This window comes from Hyperolius riggenbachi, chromosome 5 (assembly GCF_040937935.1).
Source record: "Hyperolius riggenbachi isolate aHypRig1 chromosome 5, aHypRig1.pri, whole genome shotgun sequence".
Taxonomy (NCBI): domain Eukaryota; kingdom Metazoa; phylum Chordata; class Amphibia; order Anura; family Hyperoliidae; genus Hyperolius; species Hyperolius riggenbachi.
Genome location: NC_090650.1, coordinates 162,178,333 through 162,198,605, shown reverse-complemented (window position 1 = coordinate 162,198,605; position 20,273 = coordinate 162,178,333).

Below are 20,273 nucleotides of genomic sequence, written 5' to 3'. Positions count from 1 at the left end.
TCTGTGCCTGTACTGATAGTAAACTAGCTGCAGTGTGTACTGATCTCTTCTACCTCCAGTATGTACAGTATAAGCTGTTACTCTGTGCCTGTACTGATGGTAAACTAACTGCAGCGTGTGGTGATCTCTGCTACCTCCAGTATGTACCGTATAAGCTGTTACTCTGTGCCTGTACTGATAGTAAACTAGCTGCAGCGTGTGCTGATCCCTGCTACCTCCATTATGTACATTATAAGCTGTTACTCTGTGCCTGTACTGATAGTAAACTAGCTGCAGCGTGTGCTGATCCCTGCTACCTCCAGTATGTACAGTATAAGCTATTACTCTGTGCCTGTACTGATAGTAAACTAGCTGCAATATGCTGATCTCTGCTGCCTCCAGCATGTACAGTATAAGCTGTAACTCTGTGCCTGTACTGATAGTAAACTAGCTGCAGTGTGTACTGATCTCTTCTACCTCCAGTATGTACAGTATAAGCTGTTACTCTGTGCCTGTACTGATGGTCAGAATCAGAATCAGAATCATATTTATTTCGCCAAGTACAGCAAGAGCTATATTCGGAATTAATTGTGGTACACATGGCATAGACATAGTATAAGAAGACAAGATACACAACTATACACAACTATAGTAACGTATACATGACCGACCCGGATTGTCCTTAAGTGTTTCTTCCTGCCGTGCAGGAGCAGTCCCCTAATAATATTGATAATAATAATAATGATGGTGGTGATGGTGGCCCCCGTACAGTCCCTGGGCAAGAACAAGGACAAGGGCGGGCAACAGCAGGACCTGACTGAGAGACCACCGCTAGGGCCTGCCTGTAGGCGGGCCTGACAGGGGAAAGTTGGAGTTTAGCAGCCGAACCGCTTGGGGGAAGAAGGTGTTCTTCCGTCTGGTAGTTTTGCATGGTATAGTACTGTACCTACGGCCCAGTGGGAGGAGCTTGAAGTAGCGACTGCCTGGGTGGGAGGGGTCACAAGAGATCACCGTGGCCCTCTTCAGCGTCCTAGCGGAGTGGAGGAGATCAAGAGGCGGAAGAGGAGACCCGATGATTCTCTCTGCATCAGTTATGACTCTCTGCAGTTTGTGTTTATCGCTGGCCGTAGCGCCCGCGTACCAGACAATGACTGAGGAGCAGAGGATGGATTCTATCGTGGCAGTATAGAAGCTGGTCAGCAGTTCCCTGGGCATGCCGAATCTCTTTAGTTGGCGCAGGAAGAACAACCTCTGCTGAGATTTCTTCTGAATTTTGGTGGTGTTCTGCCCCCACTTCAAGTTGTTAGTGAGAGTCGTGCCGAGGAACCGCACGGATGTCACCCTAGAGACTTCGGTACCCCCAATGAGTACAGGTGGGAGGGGGGGAGGGTTCCTCCTGAAGTCTACCACTAGTTCAACAGTCTTTGCGGCATTGAGAACCAGGTTATTGTCTCTGCACCAGGTACAGATTCTCTCGACTTCGCTGCGGTACTCCTGCTCTCCGTTGCTTCCAATAAGGCCAATGATAGTGGTGTCATCTGCAAACTTAATGACCTTCACAGAGTCCGCGGATGATATGCAGTTGTTGGTATAGAGGGAGGGAGAACAGTAGTGGTGACAGTACGCAGCCTTGAGGAGCCCCTGTATTTGTGGTTCTAACGCTGGAGTAGTAGTTGCCGAGCTTCACCTGTTGTGTTCTGTTAGTCAGGAAGTCCTTGATCCATGCTCGAAGGGTGGGATCTACTCCGAGCTGCGCCAGATTGGTGAGCAGGATGTCTGGGCAGATAGTGTTGAACGCTGAGCTAAAATCCAGAAACAGGATCCTAGCGTAGGAGGAAGGGTTGTCTAGATGCTCAGTGATGTATGCCAGGCTGGCATTGATGGCGTCCTCCACGGATCTGTTGGCCCTATAAGCAAATTGGAGCTGGTCGAGGTGGGCGTCCGTGAACCTCTTTAGGTGGGCAAGGACCAGTCGTTCAAGGAGCTTCATAATGTTGGAGGTTAGGGCCACTGGTCGGAAGTTGTTGTGCTCCGTACTGACGGGTTTTTTGGGGACTGGTACAATTGCAGACCACTTGAAACAGGAGGGGACTGTACCGTCTGATAATGACCGCCCGAATAAGGAGGTGAGCACAGGGGCTAACTGATCAGCACAGGTTCTCCATCGGGGCCACCGGACTTCCTGGGATTCAGCTTACGGAGGTGCCGGAGTACCTCTAATTCATGGACAGCAACAGGAGCCAGGGCGCCGAGTGCACCCGAGGAGGGGGTCACCCTGGCCGTGGCTGTTTGGTCCACAAGCGGGTTTGGTTGTCGCTCGAATCTGCAGTAGAACTCATTGAGCTCCTCCGCCAGCCGAGGGCTCGGGGTCACAGGCTGAGATACGGGTTTAAAGTTCGTGGCTGCTCTCAGGCCCTTCCATACCTCCCGTGTGTTGTTTGATTGAAGGCAGAGCCCCAGCTTGTCGGAGTAGGCCCTCTTCGCTGATCGCAGTTCTCTTTTCAGGGCATACCTGGCCTCTCTGTATTCTTCAGTGGAGCCAGATCTGTGCGCTTCCTCTTTTCGTTTCCGAAGTCGGCGGAGCTTGTCATTGAACCAAGACTTATTGTTGGGGAAGATCCTGAAGGTCTTGGATGGGATACACGCTTCTTCGCAGAAGCTAATATAGGAGGTGACATTCTCGGCCCATTCATCAAGAGAGGGTGCCTCCAGGATCGACCAGTCGGTAGTGTCAAAGCAAGCTTGGAGCTCCAGTTTTGCCTCGGCTGTCCATTTTTTGATGGTTTTGATGGTGGGCTTAGAGGTCTCCAGGAGCCTCCTGTAGGTGGAGATCAGGTGAATAGTGTTATGGTCGGAGTTACCCAGGGGGGCACCTTGGATGGCCTTGTAAGCGTTCTTATGGGCCGTGTAGCAGTGGTCCAGGGTGTTAAGGTTTCTGGTGGGGCAGGTTATGTGCTGCTTGTAGCGGGGCATCTCCTGTCGTAGGTTCGCCTTGTTAAAGTCGCCCAGGATGATGAACAGGGCCTCCGGGAGGGCAGTTTCCCACTGCGAGATACAGTCCCTGAGGGTTTGCAAGGCAGTCTTGGAGCATGCATCGGGAGGGATGTAGACCCCGATGAGGACAAGGGAAGAGAACTCCCTGGGGGAGTACTGAGGCCTGCAGTTTATGGCCAGAAACTCGACATCAGGGGTGCAGGTTTTGTTGAGAGTGATGATGTTGGAGCACCAGGAGGTGTTGATGTAAAAGCAGGTGCCCCCCCCTCTCATTTTCCCAGAGAGGGCAACGTCGCGATCCGCTCTGAGGAGGTTATAGCCTGGTACATGTAGGAGGTCGTCGGGGGTGCTTCCGCTCAGCCATGTCTCAGTAAAACAGAGAACAGGGGTGTTTTTGCTGATATGGGGTTTACTTCCAAGTAGGAGGAGCAGCTCGTCCAGTTTGTTGGAGAGTGAGCAGACATTTGGTAAACTAACTGCAGCGTGTGGTGATCTCTGCTGCCTCCAGCATGTACAGTATAAGCTGTTACTCTGTGCCTGTGCTGATAGTAAACTAGCTGCAGTGTTTGCTGATCTGTTACCCCCTGTATGTACAGTATAAGGTGTTGCTCTGTGCCTGTACTGACAGTAAATTAGCTGCAGTGTGTGCTGATCCCTGCTACCTCCAGTATGCACAGTATAAGGTGTTGCTCTGTGCCTGTACTGATTGAAAACTAGCTGCAGTGTGTGCTGATCTGTTACCTTCAGTATGTACAGTATAAGGTGTTGCTCTGTGCCTGTACTGATTGTAAACCAGCTGTATTGTATGTATAGTATTAGCTGTAAAGCCTGGTACACACATACAATTTTGAATAGCCAATTTTTCTACTTCTACGTATTATGAGAGCCCAGCTCTGTTCACAGTATTCAAAGTCTCTTGGCCCTCATACTACATGCAGTGGTAAAATTGGTCAGTGATTGACCAATCAAAATTGAATGTGTGTATGCATCTTTATTCTATGCCTATACTGATAGTAATCTATCTAATTAAAGGCATCTTGCTACTAATTGCCCTATTTCCTCTGGGTGCTGCGTATGTCTGCAAATTAAACGTGGCACCCATGCTGCTGCAAAGCTGAATTGATATAGCCATGCACAGCTATAGGGATTCGGATATGTGTGTGCGGGGGTGGTTGTTGCCGGGGGGGGCACATCCAGATTCCGCATCGGGGCCCAGAGGTTTGTAGCTACGCCACTGCCTCCAAGTCTTTGTTCTCCTTTCCTAACCAATATGTTAAGACTTAGGCCCCACCTTGTATATGCCTCTAGTAGCCATCTTTGAGCTTCTTTTAACCCAAATTGACTTTGTAACTTCTCATCACCTTGAGCATCACACTTAATTTGTAATACAAGTCTCTTACAACTCTCGAGATGCAGATGTCCTGAAAACCCATACTTATTTCTCCACAGACTGCCATACTTTACCCAGTTTTTACATTTTCTGCGCATAACATACTCATTATTAGTAGCCATAATCTTGCCTGTACTTTGACCCATTCTCAACCTCCCCCATTCATACACTTGTTTTAAGAATTACAATGTCACACGGCCCCCTCCCGGAGATATAAATTTGAAGAATCACGTCTCTACCCGGCAGAACTACATCTCTGCCCATCGGGAGCTGCAGTGGAGACCGGACAAAACTTAGTGTGATGAACCTCTGCGTGGGGGTACCCCTATCTAAAGCACAGACATAATCCCTGATCTAGTTCCTCTCCAATGTAGCTTTAGGAAATAGACCACAGATTGTTACATATACAAAACAACATAACAACACATCAGAAAACGTATACTCTATTTTGCGCAGCCCTGTGTACGAGAAGTTACAGAAATAAAAAAGTAGTACATACAATTAAGGAGTTTTCAGGATACCCGGGATTTGTTTTTAAGAACTAACCGCGATTCCACCATACCTTGGCTGAGGAGGGTTCCGTGGTTCAAAAAAAAAAACGTATGTCAAGGGGACACGAGACTTAGAAAGTTGCATCTGGCCCCCTGTTTAAAGAGAACTGTGCCCCGGAGATCTTTTACCGGGCCGGTGTAGATGTTGCCAGTCGCAGACGCACTTCCAGGCCGCAGGTCCTGTGGACTATAGGTTTTCCGGTTCAAAAAAGGACCAGATGTTGAAAGAAAATAACTCACTCCGGCAACCCTCCTGTTTGTGCCAATGAAAGTAGAATCTTTATTTACTCAGCTGAGGATTTTTCCATATGCCAGCATACAAAGACAGCAAGTCTAATTGCAAGCCTCACCGACAAGGAAAAGTGAAAGTCTTTTGTCTATATTCCCTTTTTATACCCCAATTAATATATTCCTCCCCCTAGGCAGTCTCTCTGTAGCAGTCCAATCAACACCAGCAAATGATAGCTTGCACCTCCTGGCTGGGTGGGTCCATCCATAACTCGAAAGTTATCATTGCTACAGCCACAGCCCAGAGGTGGGAATAAAGTTAAGGACCTTTTAATGACACATTCAAAGGTCCTTAACTTTATTCCCACCTCTGGGCTGTGGCTGCAGCAATGATAACTTTCGAGTTTCTTTTCCTGAAAATTACCTCAGAGAAAACCAGCCGCTCTGACGGCTGTCGGCTCCGAACTACACGGAAATACCTGATCGCCGTCGGGTCTGCTCTACTGCGCAGGCGCAAGTTTCCGGCGCCTGCGCAGTAGAGCGGACCTGACTGAGATCGGGTATTTCCGTGTAGTTCGGAGCCGAAAGCAGCCACAGCGCCCTCGCTGGAGCCAGCAAAGGTAAATATTGAACTGACAGTCGGGTCTGTCGCCGGCTGTTCGGAGGGCTGCAGCGAGACCCCCGTGGGACAGAGGACGGCGTGGAAAGCCTCATTAGGATCCGGAGGCTTCCCCCACCCGAGGTGAGTACCCCCCAGGGGATGTTTTTGATGTTACAGAGTCTCTTTAAAGCAATACTATAATCATGTTCTTAAGGCATCACTCTAGCACGCTGGCTTGATTATATTTAGAATGATTATATTAGCAGCCTAGGAATATAAAAAGCATACACACAATTCATTATAAAACCTTCATTAACCCCCCTGGCGGTAAGCCCGACCTGAGCACGGGCTGTGATTGACAAGTGCAGAGCGGTATGCCCGTGCTCAGGTCGGGCTGTCTAACAATAGCTCCTGCACTCTTCCTGGGTCCCGCGCGCGCGATCAGCGCTGCACAGCCGGACCCAGGCTGCTCTCTCCTGGCCGCCGGAGTCCCCATTACCTCTTTGATCTTCCGGGGACCCGGCGGCCAATCCTCTGTTTGCAGCGGCGGTGCGGCATGCCGTCGCGGGGGATGGCGTGATGTCATGGGGGAGGGAGGGATATCTTAAAAAAAATTAAAAATTATTTTCATTGGCCACATGGGGATGGAGGGAGGGAGACAGAGAGGGAAAATAATGAATAGAACGTTGTGATTGGCCATGGGATCTTGGGAGGGAGGCAGAAAAATAATATCAATTATGTGATTGGCCACATGGGGAGGGAGAAAGAAAAATTATATAAATTATGTGATTGGCTGCATGGGGGAGAGAGAGAAAAAAAAATAAAATAAACACACAATCTGATTGGCTGCAAGCTGCATTGAATTGAATACAAGTACGTTTGTATTCAATTCAATGTTGCCATTTGCTCCCTGGAGACCGTGGCTGCTGGCTGTTTGATCTCTGTGATCTGTGAGTAGCTGATTGCTGATTTGGATACCTGTTAACGATTTTTGCCTGGACTTTGACTATTCTTTCTGCCTTCTCCCTGGATTGATTGATTTACTGTTGCTGATTTTTGCCTGGACTTTGACTACTCTTTGCCTTCTCCCTGGATTGATTGATTTACTGTTGCCGATTTTTGCCTGAACTTTGACTACTCTCTGCCTGCCGTTTACACCGACCTCTACCTGCCTGTCATTTATGATGGCATCCTCTTCCAGAAGGCATCTCACTGCGGAATCGCTGGTGGAGGTGGAGGACAGTGATCTGCAGTCACTGGCAGACTCCAGCGTCAGCGACGCACCTGGGGACCTCTCATCCGACTCAGGTAGCGAAAGCGACAGCGACATCGGTTCCATCACTACTGAGGTCAGTGATGTCCGGGTGTGGTGCCCCATTGACCTGTCTCAGGCTCCGCCACCGCCTCCACGGTTCCCTTTTACTGGGGAGCCTGGCTTGAAGAAGCAGTGTGAGCATAACCCCCTGGCCTACCTGCAGCTCTTCTTTGATGACGCGGTTATCGAGAAAATAGTGGAGGAGACTAACCGCTATGCCTCCCAGGACCTGGGAGCCAGTCACTAAAAAGGACCTTTGGATTTTCTTGGGCCTTATCATTCTGCAGGGGGTGGTGGGGAAGCCCCTGCAGAAGTGGTATTGGACCACAAACAAAATTATAGCCACCCCTTTTTTTGGTACAGTGATGAGCGAGTACCGTTTTTCGCTCATCATGAAGTTCCTCCATTTTGCGGACAATGACGCCTTTGAGGAGTCCACTCACCCTGCTCCAAAACTCAAAAAGATTTGGGAAGTTTATGAGATGGTGGTGAACAACTTCCGCACAACCTATATTCCAGAGAGGGACATATCGGTGGACGAGAGCCTGATGGCATACAAAAAGAGGCTGAGCTGGCTCCAGTACATTGCTTCCAAGCGGGCCCGCTTTGGGATCAAGTCCTACACCCAGGGGCGTAGCAATAGAGGTCGCAGCGGTCGCATGCGCGACTGGGCCCGGCTCCTGAAGAGGCGGGGGAGGGGCCCGGGGGGGCCCATGTCTTTTTGTAGTGGCCAGGACTGAGTGCGGCCCGTGCGCCGTGAGCGCTATTGGGAGGGGGGGGAGCCGCAGCCGCGGGGAGGGCAGCCCGACCTCTCCCTCCCTTCCTCTCCCCGCCCCCCCCCCCCTTCAGATGCAGAGTGACGCGCACGGAAGCGCTGTAGGCTGAAACTCACCTCCGTCCCTGCGTTGTATAGATGTTGTTACACACTGCTTCCGGCTAAACAGGAAGCAGTGTGTAACAACATCTATACAGAGCGGGAGGAGACCAGCGGCGCAGGGACGGAGGTGAGTTCTGCCTACAGCACTTCCGTGCGCCGCGCACTCTGCATCTGAAGGGGGGGGGGCCCGGGGAGAGGAAGGGAGGGAGAGGTCGGGCTGCTCTCCCCGCAGCTGCGGCTCCCCCCTTCATTATGGGGGGGGGGGGGGACACCTACCTACCTACCTACCTACCTACCTACCTAATTCTGGGGGGCAGCTACCTTCCTATCCTGGGGGGGCAGCTACCTAATCTAACCTATCCTGGGGGGCAGCTACCTACCTAACCTGTCCTGGGGGGGCAGCTACCTACCTAACCTATCCTGGGGGGGCAGCTACCTACCTAACCTATCCTGGGGGGGCAGCTACCTACCTAACCTATCCTGGGGGGGCAGCTACCTACCTAACCTATCCTGGGGGGGCAGCTACCTACCTAACCTATCTGGGGGGGGCAGCTACCTAATCTATCCTGGGGGGCAGCTACCTACCTAACCTATCCTGGGGGGGCAGCTACCTACCTAACCTATCCTGGGGGGGCAGCTACCTACCTAACCTATCTGGGGGGGGGGGGGGGCAGCTACCTAATCTAACCTATCCTGGGGGGCAGCTACCTAATCTAACCTATCCTGGGGGGCAGCTACCTAATCTATCCTGGGGGGCAGCTACCTACTCTAACCTATCCTGGCGGGCAGCTACCTACTCTAACCTATCCTGGGGGCAGCTACCTAATCTAACCTATCCTGGGGAAAGCTACCTAATCTATCCTGGGGGGCAGCTACCTAACCTATACTGGGGGGCACCTACCTCATCTAACCTATACTGGGGGGCAGCTACCTAATCTAACCTATACTGGGGGGCACCTACCTATCTAACCTGGGGGCACTTACTTGTCTAACCTGTATTCGGGGCACCTAGCTAGCCTATACAGGTGGCAACTATACTGGCTACCTATATTGGAGGCACCTACCTAACTAACCTATACTGGGGGCACCTACCTATCTAACCTATGCTGGGGACAACTATTCTGGCTACCTATATTAGAGGCACCCACCTAGCTAACCTGTACTGGGGGCACCTATCTATCTAACCTATACTGGCGGCGCCTGCCTATCTAACCTATACTGGGGGCAACTATACTGGCTACTTATGCTGGAGGCACCTACCTGGCTAACCTATACCGGGGGCAACTATACTGGCTTACCTATGCCTGGCTACCTATACTGGGGGGACCTATAGCTGGCTATAGGGATTTGGATATGTGTGTGCGTCGGGTGTTGCCGGGGGAGGGGGGCTGTTGTTGCCGTGGGGGGGGCCACATCCAGATTCCGCATCGGGGCCCAGAGGTTTGTAGCTACGCCACTGCCTACACCCTCTGTGAGTCATCAACAGGGTACATATGGAACACTGTGCTGTACACCGGCAAGGGAACCAAATTCAGTCTCCGTTTCAGCGAGTATGGAGTGGCGACCTCTTCAGTGTTGTCCCTTGTGGAACCACTACTGGACAAAGGCTACTGCGTCACCACTGACAACTTCTATAGCTCCCCGGAACTTTTCAAGTTGCTGATAAAGCATCGAACTGATGCTTACGGAACCGTTAGGCTGAACCGGCGGGAGATGCCAACAGCTTTTGCAAAGCAGAAGTTGAAAGCTGGGGACATAACTGCTTGGCAGAAAGGAAAGATGCTGGCACTCCGCTGGCGAGATAAAAAAGATGTATCTCTCCTCTCCACAGTCCATGATACCTCCACTGTCCCCACCCGAACGAGAGGAGGAAAAGGGGTTGAGAAACCGCAAGTCGTGATGGACTATAACCTGACGATGGGTGGAGTGGACAGAGCGGTCCAGGTGGTGATGTTCTACCCCCGCAGTCCGCAAGCAACAAAAAAAAATATTATAAAAAAATATTCCGTCACCTCCTGGAGCAGAGTCTTTGGAATAGTTACATTCTGTTCAAGCAGCGCAGTGAAAGGCCCCTTACACATGCGAACTACATATGGAGGATGTGTGAGTGCATCTGTTTGAAATATCAGACTGCAGCAGATGTCAGAATGGGGCGTCGGGCCTCCTATATTGTTAAACCGGAGCGACTCACTGGTCGCCACTTCCCGGAATACATACCCCCCACTCCCAAAAAATCAACACCGTGAAGGACATGTGTGGTTTGCTGCTCCAAGACCGACGACAAGGGCAAAAAAGTCAGGAAGGAGTTGCGCATTTACTGCCCTGACTGTAATGTTGGACTCTGTGCAGTTCCCTGCTTTAAATTATATCATTCACGAGAGGTGTACAAGATATACATGTACATAGTGTATACAAATCTGCTGCCTTGTACAGTTTTCCTATTTTTTTTCAGATTATTGATAAATTCAATTATTTCATCAAATTTGTGTTCTAGTCTTTTATTTATATGCATAATGTGTACCAAGCCTTTATTCTGACATATTTTGGTGAGTTCAGACTTTAGAATTGGGAGGCCCAAAATTCTTGAAAAAAATTTGTACCGCTTTTGACTCTAATTCTAGATAGCAATGTACCGCCAGGGATGTTAATTCTTTCCACAGTTCTTCAAAAGAGTAAGTGCAATAGGTTCAAATATTTCTGAAGTAAAAAAAAAAATCAAAAACTAAAGATAGGACCTAGGGAGGAACCTTGCAAATGAAGTAAAAAAAATTCTTAACAAAAATTTCTTTAGACAACTGTATATTCAACAAAATAGATAAAGCCGAGATATGGACTCTTAAAGAAAATCTGTAATGAAAAAAACTCCCCTGGGGGGTACTCACCTCAGGTGGGGGAGCCTCTGGATCCTATTGAGGCTTCCACCGTCCTCCTCGGTCCCACGGCGGCGGCGAAAATGCTCCCGGAGCGGCGGCGATGTAAGTATTTACGTCTCAGGCTTCAGCGCAGGTGCAGTATCCGCTCTTCCCACGGAGATAGGTGAAAATAGCCGATCTCCGTCGGGCAGAGGCGGCCTTTGGGGGTGGCAAGTGGGGCGATCGCCCCAGGCCCCGCACATGAAGAGGGCCCCACATGTCATGCCCGCCATACCATGCTCATTTTGGTGTTGGTGAAGGAAAGGTCTACAGAACTCTAGCTGTTTGTGTTCTGAGCAGTGTGTCATTTACAAATACTCAGATTTTCCTATTTTGTTTTACACACCTTATATTTTGCACCGCTTCCCCTTTTATTGCTCAGGTTTTTGTCTTTAGCATGCTTTACTGTACTATGCCGTTTGCATTTATGTAATGAATTTCTGCACTGACATCAAGCTTGCTGAATGTCAGATTAAGGTACCGTGCAAGAGCCTCAGCCTGAGGGCCCAAGTGGCATTTAGGTCAGTCAAGCATGGACTGGAGCTAGAGGGGGCTTGGGCTGGAGCTTCTAGACTGGCTGGGGATTGGTGCTAGGTTTCATGGGGGGCTAGGGATAGGTAGAGGCTGGCTGGGGAGCTAGGGATAGGTACAGTTTGATTACATTACGCATTGTAATTGTTCCTGTATTGGTTGGTTTAGGGGCCTTTAAAGAGACTCTGAAGCGAGAATAAATCTCGCTTCAGAGCTCATAGTTAGCAGGGGCATGTGTGCCCCTGCTAAAACACCGCTATCCCGCGGCTAAACGGGGGTCCCTTCACCCCCAAACCCACCCCCGCAAAACTTGGTCGTAGACTTAGTTGTAAATTTTCTATTCCTGGAGGCAGGGCTAACGGCTGCAGCCCTGCCTCTCAGCGCGTCTATCAGACGCGCATCGCCGCCTCTCCCCCGCCCCTCTCAGTGAAGGAAGACTGAGAGGGGCGGGGGAGAGGCGGAGGTACGCGTCTGATAGACGTGCGGGAGGCAGGGCTGCGGCGGTTAGCCCTGCCCCAATGCGGAAGCGCTCCCAGGCTGTGCGGAGGGGATTTGGAGGTGAAAGGACCCCCGTTAAGCCGCGGGATAGCGGCGTTTTAGCAGGGGCACACATGCCCCTGCTATCTATGAGGTCTGAAGCGAGATTTATTCTCGCTTCAGACTCTCTTTAACAAGTTTTTAAACAATAATAAGGCACCTGCTTTAGAGGTGGACAAGCCCGTGACTGTGGTGGTACGGTACATGGTCATGGCCTTCACTTATGCCTCTAGGCCCCGCATATGACACTCGCCCCAAGCCCCGCGTACTCTAAGGCCGGCTCTGCCGTCGGGCCACTCTACTGCGCAGGCGCAAGTCTCCTGCACCTGCGCAGTAGAGCGGACCCGACGGAGATCGGCTATTTTCGCCTATCTCCGTCAGAAGAGCCGCAACAGCGCCCCCGCTGGAGCCTGGAAAGGTAAATATTGAACAGGCTGTCGGATTTGTTCAAGAAAAAAAAGGCCTTCCAAATTTTTGCATATTTCCTTCTTGTGAATAATTGTACTACAATTAACTAACGTGGACACTACTTTACGTAAAAAAACCCTTGTCTAACTAGTGTAGTGGGGGTGTCTCAGCACCTTGCAGGGAAAAAAATATAGGAGACAAATACGGGAGCCCAATAGTGTAGTATATTAGTATGCAATTGAAAAAAGAAATTTCAATAAATTACTACTCACAAAAGGAGGTTGCAAGGGCAACCAACCGTAGGAAGCAGGTGGAGACCATAAACCCGACTCCACTCGGGGTAGTCCCAGCCGGGACCTGGATGTGGTCGCTCTCCTTGAAAAAGTAGGGACAGGTGTCCACTGTGGGGCACCCACAGGTGGTCTGTCACCACCCCTCAAACACAGATTGTTTGGGGGTATAGCTATGCACAATTGAAGGTAAAGAGGCGCCCTGGTTGAAATAAAAGCATCAAAAAACAGCTTAAAATCGAGGAAATAATATGAGGTGGCTTACCTCAATAACGAAATCCTTGTATATGACAAAAGATTTTTATTTAGCACAGGCAACGCGTTTCGCGGGTCCAAGCCCGCTTCATCAGGCCAATAAAAGTGCCAAATGAACAAGTCGATATGGCAAAGGGAGCCTCAAACGGAGCACAGAGCCGGTGCAGATCCGAACAGCCACAAACAACACTTTCGTGATAACGTCTCAGCGCAAAGTAGCGCTGAGCGCATAAACCAGGACTAAGGAGATCAGGACAGGTAGACAGAATGAACGCTTGCTTAACTAGCCACTACTTAGTGACAGCAAGCGTCCACAATAAAACAGACTGGAATGAGGCAGCCAATGCGTTTGCAGCGATGGCGTGCCTCACAAAGACAGGACAGGATAGTCAGGAAATAGCAGGATCAAGATAGATGAACGTAACACAGATAAATATACAATAAGTATGATTTCCTAGCGTATTACAATTACAGCTATCAATGAAACTATTTGTAACGTCTGACTAACATATGTATATATCGGCAATGAACCGATATATGACATAAGCAGGAACACTGACTTAGGACTGGAACGATACAGGGAACAGGACTCAGAAGGATTCGCTATCTCTTCGCAGAGATGAACGCAATCCACAAACGGTAACAGGACAGGATTCAGAAGGATTCGTTATCTCCTCGCGGAGATGAACGCAATCCACAAACAGGACCAGGAACAGGATAACTAGCTCAGCACGGGTGATCATGATACGCGCAACCCCCAAAACGTGCTGGAATGCTGACTAACGGAACACAGGAAATAAACAGTTCGTGTACGTATATATCAGCGACACTGATGTATCAACGTAACACGAATACAAGGAAAATAACAAAATGCGCAAGTATGCGTATATATTGGCGATGAACCAATATATGACACAAGACAAGCAGAGTAACAACTTCTAGAACAAGAGCAGAACTAGGAGGACTCGCTGACCCCTTCGCAGGAGTCAGCGCAGTCCACACGAACTAGGAACGAGGTGGGGCACGAGCAGAGTAACAGACAGAATCTGAGACTATGGTAGCCCATGAGGCATTGCAGGAAGCAGTTCTTTATACTGAGGTCATCCAATGGGAGCAGACCTGCAGATTCCCACACAAGTGAATGGTAATTAATCACAGGCTGACAGCAGGAAAAGGCAGACAATGATATGCAGCCTGCAGGAAAGGGATTGCCCCTCCATTGCAGCAGACAATGTTTGTTTACACAAAAGCATATTAAACTGTCATTAACTTCAGAGCGACTGCAGATTGAATCAGCAACTAGTTTAAGTGCAAACCAAACTATGCAAGCAAATGCATGTAATGACATCAGAACTGCTTGGTTTGCAATACCACTGCAGTCAGCAGTAAACGCTGCAGAAGCGATCATAACACATGTACTCTAGAAATTTTGCATGATTATGGTAGGGAATAGGTTGTGAGCACTTCTGAGGACAGTCTCCAATAGGGATATGTCCACACACGGCTGCAACAAAAATAAATGGGTGTCACCACACACTGGAACATGGGTGTGGTCATGATGGGTCACACAAAATAAGTAGTGGTGTTATTCACAGAGGTTAGGTCCGACCAGATACATTTTAGATAAAATAATCAAGTAGTTACATGCCTCATGATAATTCATCAAGTAGTCAAATGGCAGCAGATTTCCCCACATAATACAATCAGATTGGTGGCAGATTTCCTCACAAAATGCAATCAGATTGGCAACATATTTCCCCTCAAAATGCATTCAGATTGGCGGCAGATTTCTCCACAAAATGCAATCAGATTTCCCCACAAAATGCAATCAGATTGGCGGTAGATTTCCCCACAAAATGCAATTTGATTGGCGGCAGATTTCCCCACAAAATGCATTCAGATTGGCAGCAGATATCTCCACAAAATGCAATTAGATTAGCGACAGATTTCCTCACAAAATGCATTCAGATTGGTGGCAGATTTCTCCACAAAATGCAGATTTCCCCACAAAATGCAATTATATTGGCGACAGATTTCCCACAAAATGCTTTCAGATTGGCGGAAGATTTCCCCACAAAATGCATTCAGATTGGCGGCAGATTTCGCCACAAAATGCATTCAGATTGGCGACAGATTTCCAAACAATATGCATTCAGATTGGCGGCACATTTCTCCACAAAATGCAATCAGATTTCCCCACAAAATGCAATCAGATTGGAGGCAGATTTCCCCACAAAATGCAATCAGATTGGTGTCAGATTTCCCCACAAAATGCAATCAGATTGGCGGCAGATTTCCCCACAAAATGCATTCAGATTGGCGGCAGATTTAACCCACAAAATGCAATCAGATTGGCGGCAGATTTAACCCACAAAATGCAATCAGATTGGCGGCAGCCAGCAGATTTCCCAGTTTAGGTAGGCAGGTATATAGGTGTCCCCAGTATAGATATACCCAGGTCTATAGGTGTCCCCAGTTTAGGTAGGCAGGTCCCCAGTTAGTGGGGGCCCCCATGCTGGAAGGGGGGCAGTGTGCATGGAGCGGCGGGGAGGGGGGGAAGACTCCCCCTCCCTCACATAGGACCCCCCCTTCCAAGCTCCCCCACAGTTAGGTAGGCAGGTCTCAGTCAGTGCCCCCATGCTGGAAGGGGGGGCAGTGGGCACAGAGCGGCGGGGGGAAGCCTCCCCCTCCCTCACCTAGGGCCCCCCCTTCTGCGCTCTCCCCCAGTTAGGTAGGCAGATCTCAGTCAGTGCCCCCATGCTGGAAGGGGGGAAGTGGGCACAGAGCAGCGGTTAGGGGGGGGAAGCCTACCCCTCCCTCACCTAGGGCCCCCCCTTCCGCACTCCCCCCATTTAGGTAGGCAGATCTCAGTCAGTGCCCCCATGCTGGAAGGGGGGGCAGTGGGCACAGAGCAGTGGGGAGGGGGGAAGCCCCCTCCCTCACCTAGGGCCCCCCTTCCACGCACCCCCCTCCAAAATTGCAGCCAGCAGCGGCAGCGAGCGGGAATCACTTACCGAGAGAAGAGCTCTGCGTGCCGCTGCTGGTGTGGTCTACGTCTCCTGCACTGCACTGTCCAATCACGCTCTCACAGGAAGTACTGCAAGAGCGTGATTGGACAGTGTCAGTGCAGAAGACCAGACCAGCGGCACGCAGAGCTATCGCTCTCGGTAAGCCGTTCCGCTGGCTGACTGGCTACAATTCTGGAGGGAAGGGGGGGCCCTAGGTGAGGGGGGGAGGCTTCCCCCCTTCCTGCGCTGTGCCCCCTCCTTATCAGCACTGGGGCCCCCAGGAGGCGGGGCGGCCGGGGCCCCCCGATGGAAAAATCGGTGGTTCGGCGGCTCAGTCCGAGCCTGACTGTCACTTTCATGTCTTCTATTTTCCTCAGGATTCTCGGAATGAGATTGAATGGTGGAAAGGCATAAAGAAGACCTGTTGGCCACTCCACCCTCAAAGCTTCCATCCGGTCCTCCGCTACCAACGGGTGCAGAGAACAAAAGTCCTCTACCTTTGCATTGTGAGGGGTTGCAAGTAGGTCCATAACTGGATACCCCTATTTGTTCACAATCTGGAGGAAAACCTCCTGGTTCAAGTGCCACACTGCTTCCTTTATCAACATTCTGCTGAGAGAGTCTGCTCAAGAATTGTCCTCCCCCAAATATGAACTGCTGTTAGAGAGAAAATTCTCTTGCACCCAAGCTATTATCTCCAGCACTCATTGCTTCAATTCCTGGCTTCTGGTGCTCTCCTGCTTTCTTATATATGATATCATGACCATGTTGTCTGAAGAATATCAGCACTTCTTTCCCGACAAGATGGTCTCAGAAGTGTAGAAATGCTAGTTTCACTGCCATGACTTCTCTGTAGTTTGACGATCTGCAGGTCATCTGTTGTTCCCAGACACCTTGTGCCTGGTGAGTAAGATAGTGAGACCCCCAGGAACTGGCATCTGTGTAAACTTTCGCTGGATTCTGCCGGATCCAAAGATGACCCTGGGACAACCGGTTGGTGTGAATCCACCAATAAAGTGACTCGAGAACCTGATATGGGGGAGATATTAATCTGTCTGGGGTACTCTATTTCCTGTCACAAATGGACAGAAACTACGTTTGGAGAATTCTGGAATGAGCTTGAGCCCATTCCACTGTCGGGAAAGTGGAAGACATCTGCCCCAGTAAGGACATGTAGACAATGTTACAGAGGCGCCAAAAGTATAAAAAGGAGTAAAATGTTTAAAAGTCAGGGAGGCAATGGGTGGACTTACCTCCCCGATGCAGACACAAGAGAAAGTCGGGATTTCGACAAAAGATACGTTTTATTTACAAACTCCAATATGTTGCAACGCGTTTCGCGGGTACAACCCACTTCATCAGGCTATAGATCGGAGCAATCAAAAAACACTGTAGGACAGAGAAAACAAAGCTACTGACTATTCTATTATAGTACATCCGTATGAAAGTTTTGTTGTTTTTTTCATAATATGCATATATACATACATGCAAAGGAGCTCATCTCTATGATGCCATCCGCAAATATTTTCTATACAAATAAATATATATATACACACAAAAGAATATACATAAGTGAGTATGTGCATATAATACAAATGTGGACCAGTGTCCATCTTCATTTTGGTGGGGTGGCACTTGCAGGTACACTATGTAAATTAGTAGTCATAATGGGGAATATGAGGTAAATGGTGGTGATAATTAATATTGCATGGCAGCTTGTCGCTAGCACAAAGTGATGATCAATGTTAAATGGTGAGAAAAAGTGATCAATGCTAAAAACATCATGTGAAAGTCAGGTGGGTGAGGTAGGATAGACTAGACTGAGATTCTTACCTTGCGAGCAGCTTTGGTCAGCTTAGCGCCTCTGTGCCTTGCTGTCATTTTGCTGTTCGTAATATAGTGAGGCTAATGGGGTAATTGGAGCCAATTAGCCAATGGGATGTGCGCTGTGGCTGTGCGTGTTTGAATGCGCGCTTGTGAATAAGTTCAATGCGGAGGCGTCGCGTCTTATGACGTCATGCGCCTGCGCGGTGTATGTCCTGAGTCTGAAACTGCTGTGGGCAGTGTCGGCTGGGCGGATGTGTACTTGGTAGTCTAGCGCATGCGCATAACGGGGCCGAAGTGGCGGCGCTGCCATCTTGGTTAGGGAAAAGTGGGCAAAAAACGGCAGCGGTGCTGATCCGTCTCCTACAGGGCATTTATAAAAAAAAACAATGTGGTGGGTATTGGAAAACGGGCTTTAATGTATAGGCAAATAAAAATTAGTTTTATTCTACTTGTTAATAAAGCGCAGTATGCGGAGAGTAATAGAGGAAAGCGTGATTCCGCGTTGTTATGGCAACCCCTATGTTGAAACGCAGGATTGTGTTGGAACAATGTATCCTGGTGATGTTGCCAGGGGGAAGTGGGTAAACGACATATCCTTACGGCCTGTAGTGCTGAGTGCTCCCTGAAGTCCCCATAATGCATCTTATATGGAGTGTCCTGGGGTGTCGGGAGCGAATTTAAACAATGAGCATAAATATGTAAAACAAGGATTGTATACAGTTTTAAAAGACGCAAGACATTTTATAGTTATAATGTTAACATCAAATAGTAAAATAGTGTGTCTGGTGTGTTTGTTCAAACGAGGAATTTTCATGCATACCAGATATTTAAAATGAGTTATTCCCTTGTATAGGAGGGGAAATAGTGGATAAGGTGAGCCAGGATGGGAAAGGATGGGTGGGGGGGAGGGGAGGACCTGGAGAAAAGGTTGGGGGGGGGAGGGTGGGGGGAGGAAGAAGGGGGTGGGGGGGGAAGGGTAAAACTTCAGTTTTTCATAAGACATTCGGCAGCGTACAACGCTAAAAATCGATAAAATTACATAGGCAAACCAATCGTAAAAAACAATGCTAAAACAGCTTAAAAACAGGATAAAAGAGAGGACCAATAAAATTGAGTTAGACTGTATAGATTTGAGTTATTAATGAATTCTGGAATGAGCTTGAGCCCATTCCACTGTCGGGAAAGTGGAAGACATCTGCCCCAGTAAGGACATGACATGTCTTAGCGAGACCTGTGATCCCCTGAGAAAAAACTGAATCTTCTCCACCAATTTCACTATTTTGTCTTCTGGTAGGAATACTTGGTTCTCTACCACTGCTAGCAGCGGACTTACAAATTCAGGAATCCACCTAGAGTCCTGGGCCCTGTTGGTGATGGTGCAGAAGGCAGTCAAGCGGCCTGCAGGCAGAGATGCTGTGTGGGGGAACTGACTTAGTCTTAGGGCAGGCAGCAGTGGCGTGCAGGCAGGCCGGCAGAGATGCTGTGTGGGGACTGACTTAGTCTTCAGGCAGGCAGTAGCCCTCCGGGATCTATGCCTCATTCATTTTGATAATGTTGAGGTACTGAACACTTTTTTGACCTAGGCAACTTCTCTTCTCACTGACAATGCCTCCAGCTGCACTGAAGGTTTATTCTGACAGGACGCTTGAGGCAGGGTAAACTAGAAGTTAGATAACAAATTGTGACAGCTCTGGCCACAGGTCCAGCCTGCGCACCCAGTAGTCCAGGGGTTCATCGCTGCTCAGAGTGTCTACATCCGCACTTAAGGCCAGGTAGTCGGCTACCTGCCGGCCGAGGCGTTGGTGGAGGGTGGATCCGGAAGGGTTAAGGCGAGGCATTGGAATAAAGAATGTCCGCATGTCCAACATCACCATGAGATCGCTAGAGCATCCTGTCCTTGCCTGCATGGACATGGGAGGATGATGAATATTACTTGCAGTGGCACCTTTATTCCGTTGTGCTGTGACATCACCCTTAAACGCACTGTAAAGCATACTTCCCAGCTTGTTGTGCAAGTGTTGCATCCTTTCAGCCTTCTGGTGATTTGCTAACATCTCCGCCACTTTGTGCTAATACAGAGGGTCTAGCAGCGTTGCCACCCAGTACAGGTCATTCCCCTTGAGTTTTTTTTTTTATATGGGGGTCCCTCGACAGGCTGGGCAGTATAAAAGACGCCATATGCACAAAGTTGGATGCCGACATACTATCCATCTCCTCTTGCTCTACCTCAGTGATGTCAGGTAAATTCTCCTCCTCCCCCAGCCACAAACAATATCATGGGAAAGGTGAGTAGCACAAGCCCCCTGTGATGCCTGCTGCGGTTGTTCTTTTGCCTCCTCCTAAAAAAAAAAAAAAAACACCTTCCTCACCTGACTACTCTTCCCCACACGACTCTTCCTCCTCCTACCCCCTCCTCTGTGCTGCCACAGGTGTTGAGGAAACATCTGATTCTGCTGATGATTGTTCCCACTCTTTCACCTCTTCCTATTCACGCTCCTCCACAGCTTGATCCACCACTCTACGCACGACACGATCCAGGAAGAAAGCATATGGGATCAAGTCGCTGATGG